The 5515-nt window shown below is 40.3% G+C and overlaps 1 long non-coding RNA gene across 1 annotated transcript; it reads right to left on the reverse strand.

Annotated features, from left to right (window-relative positions):
• Nucleotides 1-3383: 3383 nt before the first annotated feature.
• LOC120413013 (uncharacterized) lies at nucleotides 3384-5515 on the reverse strand. The gene is made up of 3 exons (XR_005604894.1): nucleotides 4167-5515; nucleotides 4007-4106; nucleotides 3384-3942 (listed from the first exon to the last, which is right to left on the reverse strand). It is a non-coding gene; the product is annotated as an uncharacterized LOC120413013 (long non-coding RNA).

Here is a 5515-nt window from a genome sequence, read left to right on the forward strand (position 1 = left end):
CATTGAAGACATTGAAGACTTTGAAGACATTGAAGACATTGAAGACATTGAAGACATTGAAGACGTTGAAGACATTGAAGACAAGTTATCAACGTCATTGAAGAAATTGAAACATTACTAAAATGTAGTTTACCAAAAATAAAATACTTTAAATTCAACCCTTTTCCCCTCCCAAAAAAAAAGACTAATCTCCCGCGCAGCCGATTCTTTCTCTCGTAAATCCATCGTCATTCTGTCGTCCATCCACGTCAAATTGCATGAAAACATGAGACATTCCGCGTTGCACGGCTGCGGCTCGGCCCCAGAAAAATGTCAAGGTTGCGCCTTCCGTCGAAAGTGTGCTGCCCTCGATTAGAAACGGCCAGCAACTCAAAATCTAGCGAAATATTTCCGATCTGTGGCAGAGGGAAGACCACGGAGAATTCGACCATTTCCCAGCGAATTTATTTGATCTCTGCGATGAGCCGCCAATGCCTAGAAGTGGGCCTAAATTTTTGAAGGAAGGCCAGCCCAAAGCGCAACTCGGTGGCAGCAGCGCAATCAGAGCCCGGGACCAAAGGCTAGGTTGTTTGGTCCAGAACCGTGAAGACACTGGCTGCTGTCGACAATCGTAGCGAATTCGTTTGATCTTGTGCCGCCCGAGGCGACGCGACCCTTGAAAGTGGCCGCGCGAAGGCGCGTTTGATCCGGACAGCCGAATGTTGAGGGAGCGCTACCGGAGCGGATTTTTGTATTCGGGATGATGAAAATGGAAGGAATGACGAGTTGGCAAAGGGTTTATGTTCGGATATCTGTGTGGGTTTCTAACATTGGAGATTAATATTTTGGAGAAATCAAGTTACGTGAAATTAGAAAAAGTATCTTCTGCCTCTCTTCGATTTTCATACATTTTAACTTATGGGTTAACGTATTTATTGCCCATAATTGAAGATTTGGCTATTATACCAAATCAAGTATTCCGAGAAAAAAGCGTTTTAGTATTCGTCACCAAATCTTCGCCATGGCAATTTCAATTTAAAATTTTGTTGAAAAATCTGATATTCAACTAATTGGATTTTATATGAAACCATATGAAACGAAGTTGACTTTATAGCTATCGGCCACTATTGCTACTACCAACCACTAGTGTCTTCTCTTTAACTCCAAGGACTTAGCCACCCTGAGCTCCTAAGTGTGTGAGTACGGCATTGGCGGCAGACATGCATCGGCACTAAGAGCTCTTCTTATCGGCACTCAGCTTGTTCTAGATGGCATTTTCGTTTAATGAAATCTTATACTTCACAGCATAAAATCCGATGGTAAAATCACATGCAAAAGCATGTACATCACCTTCGTCAAAAAAGACACTTAATATTACACACTGCATGTACAATTTTTCTAGACACACAAAAAAGTTGCAACCGACGGGATTTAAACCCAGCACAAACAGTAAGGACTGGCGCCTTAGCCCACTCGGCCATCAGACCGATGAATAATCGAAAGGATAAACGCATATATCAGCTTCACATTTCGGTCAGGTAGGTTTCCCATACTGATGGGCTACCTTAATCAGGGTGTAATATTCCATAGAATTTCATAAAATAATGCAAATAATGTTCACAGCTAAAAAAGTAGTAATCCAGCTGCGTGTAAAAGGCCTGGGTGTAAAATAAATATTGCATTATTTTATGCAATTTTATGTAATTTTACACCCTAAAATATGTAGCCCATCAGTATGGGAAACCTACTTGACTGAAATGTCAAGCTCATATATACGTTTATCCTTACAGCGTTTCATCGGTCTGATGGCCGAGTGGGCTAAGGCGCCAGTCCTCACTGATGGTGCTGGGTTTGATTCCCGTCGGTTGCAATTTTTTTTTTGTGTGTTTCAAAAATTGTACATGCAGTGTGTAATATTAAGTGTTTATTTTGACGAAGGTGATGTGCATGCTTTTGCATGCGATTTAACCATCGGATTTTTTGCTGTGTTTAACATCCAGGCCTTTTGCACGCAGCTGGATTACTATTTTATTTGCTGTGTTGTTATCCGTTGTAAACGACCTTTTTTATGACTTGAATAATGTGATTCATTGTAAAAACCAATTTTAGCTATATTTTCATGTGACTGTGCTCATTAGCTCTCAAAAAGAACTTCATAAAAGCTCTTTAAGTGCATCTTACTCTATATCTCATTTGGTTTTCAATATATTCTCTCCGGGTCTTCAGGAGCTTCAAAGATTAGCGTAATATGTATATTCTTATCACTGGCACAACATGCCTGGAATCATTTCCACAAAATGTCAAACAAGTTCTTCTGAAAGAGGAACAAATGTTACCCATTTGGTCAAAGTTACATGCAAATCGAAGAGGGGTCGGGTCAACTTTTTCCGATTTCATGTGAGTTGGCGGAGAATTACCCATATGTTTTTAAAAAGGTATTTGAAACACCATTCCAACGTGATTCAAAATTTTTCAACCCAATCAAAAAAATATGAGTACATGAAGGAAATTCAGACTCATTTGTAGGTCGAACTTGTTTATTTTAGAAAAAAATAACTATATTAATGTGAGGAAGGCGCCAACCAGCTCAAGGTGGATTAAGTAACGTTTTATTTGGTATTCTTGATTTAAATGAATCTTTTTAAATGCATTTCCTATGCCAAATAAAAGCCATGTAACGATTCTGCGTTGCACACGAAACGTTCAACAGCTTAAGCGCCACTTCCAAACGGAAGGCTGTTGTCGCAGTTGGAGGTCCGGCTAGAAACTCTCTCTTCGGGCAGGCTAAAACGGAGTGGCACCAACCAAAATGTTCATCAAACTAACCCAAAACTAAAGACCGAAAACTAAGATTTTGTACTATTGAAAATTGTGAAAGAAAACCAAGATTTGAGCCAATATTTATGTGTATTTATTGATTTAGCTGAAACTATTGCGATATGTGACTTCGTTTACCAACTGACTTCGACCCAAGTTCACTAAGGACCGATTAAATTTGTATTATTTGTATTAAAAGAAAAGAATAAAGATTATATTTTATCTCTCAGATTAAAAGAAAAAAAAACTGAGGCCAGAAACTTTTGTAGTTTTGATTATATTTTTTTTTTGGGAGGAAAAGCCAAGCTAAAAAACCTCCATCTTTTGCGTGGACAATTCAACTCAGTCCAGGTGTGATCCTAATCCTTTTTCCCTACTCCTTCTGACCGCTAAACGTCCCTATTTCCCTATCCGGTTCCTAAACGTCCCTACGGAGTTCGTTACTTGCGATTTGTGCGGTGCTCCCACGATGTGTCGACAATTCCGGTCCGATGTCGGCTGGACCGATCGGCGAAGGCGGGCCGATTCTTGAAGCGTGTGAGGCGAGGCGAGGCGTTACCGGCTCAGGCGTACGGTTGAGTGCCGGCGCGTGTTGTTGTTGCGGCTTTGGCGTCCTGCCGATAGATGGTGCTAGTTGTCGGGGCTTAAATCGGTCAAATGCACATGTGTTGGTGGGTCAGTGTATGCTGAGGGGCGTCATTGATCCAACAAGGACCTGCTACCAACTCAGGCGTGCGTTTCCGGAAGTCGTGGGAGTATTGAGCCGAAGCTAACCCACCCCGAAAGCAAACACGTGGCAGAGGGGTTACGGACGTGTAGCGTTATCCGATCCCACACTGACCTCTAGCGTTCGATCCCAACGTGCTCTCGCTAAAGTGCTACGAGATGGCGTCCTAGACCGACTAAGGCGTTACCGGTGTGACGTTTTTCCGGTTGCCGCTGGGGGTGGCAATAGAGCTGTGCCAACAGCGAAAAGCGACGGGCTGTCCCCAAATTCCGACACACCAAAAGATTCTCAAAGTTCAAGGTTAACAAACACTTCACTTCCGGTTCCAAAAAAAAACTGCTTCCGATCCAGGATTGCGCTCCCAGACGACCACGTTTGAGCTTTCCAGCTCCAGATAAGCCACCCACGTTGATGGGTTCCTAAATCAACGTGCACAAACCAATGAGCGAACTCCAAATTTAAATCGTCAAAACTAAAACTTACCTTTCTCACTCGTTCTGATTGCGGCGGCCTCACACCTGCAAATTTCTCCTGCCAACTAGGCTCGATCACAGATCTGCCTCGAAAATTCTTCACACCTCGACTGCAAATTTAATTACACAAGATCAAGTACCAATTACAAAAAAAATATCACCAAAACTACCTTGCACAGATGCACTTAGTGCTGTTAATTTTTCAAAAATTATCACTGCCACGATTTCACCTGATCGCAATTGACGACGATCAGAGGACGCTAATTATCACGGTCGTAAAAATACTTCCAAAACGATCCGGACTGTGTCACGAGTTCTGCCAAAGTGAACGAGAGTCAGTCTTCATCGCTTGTACGAACCGGCAATCTTAGTTTTCTCCCAAATTTTGATACAAAAGACTTTTCATTTTGCTCTCTTTCTTGTTAATTTTCAAGGACAAATTGAGCTTCAAAAAATTTACACAGGAGATGCTTCCCAATTGGCTTTAATTTCAAACCGAACACAATTTGTTTAAAAATCATTTATTTCGAGCAAAACGGTGCAAAATAGGGTTTCTGCTATCCTCCCATAGGTGGCGACGATCAAAAAGCAAAGTTTCCCTAATTTGGTGCGTGTCCTAGCTGACCCAACATATCTTAGCAAACATACATACAGGGACTCACAATGATGTGGTTACATTCGCCCACACTAATATTAAAAATTTTGTAAGTTGAAAACTTACAAAATTTTTAAGTTCAAACTAAAGTTCAAACTCAAAAATCCAACTCAAAACATATTTCTTAACTAAAAATTCCAATTGATTAATAGTCCAACAAACTTATTTTCCCCAAATAGACAAACTATGTTGCCATCCTCTTACTTGAACTCATTCCATCCAACATCTTCTACTTCCCCTTCTCACATTCTGAACCATCTCAACTTATGTTTATTATTTTCCTAAATCATTTGCCAACTAACTAACCTTACACTAAATTTCAACCAAAGTTGCCAATTTTACTCCAAAAATATTTGGAAAACCAATATTTCTTATAACTAAACCAATGTTACCAAATTACTCCAAAAATGTTTGGAAAATATTTTCAACTTAAACTAATTCCGAAAACTTCCAGAAATGTCTGGACAACTACTCCAACTTACACTAATGCAAAAGATTTAGAAAATACAAAACATTCCAATCCAACCCACACTACTCAGACAGACCTGATATCCAACTAAACTTATCAAACTTTCCAACTTTTCTTTACACCATTCCAACATTTTGACCACTAAACTTATCTGCACTCCCACTGTGCAACATAGCGTTACCAAAACATAAAATCATAACGCCAATCCAACTGACATTCAACGCAAACACTCAAAGCAGCAGAGAAATGTCAAACTGTCAAACCAAAACAAAATGTGCTTCCCAAAATTTACTTTCTGAAGCGAATTCCAAAAGTTTACTGAAATTTTACAATTTAAACCGGGCTATTGACTCTAAATTTAACTAAAAACTGAAACTAAAGTGCAGATTTACTGA

Source organism: Culex pipiens, chromosome 3 (genome assembly GCF_016801865.2).
Source record: "Culex pipiens pallens isolate TS chromosome 3, TS_CPP_V2, whole genome shotgun sequence".
Lineage (NCBI taxonomy): Eukaryota > Metazoa > Arthropoda > Insecta > Diptera > Culicidae > Culex > Culex pipiens.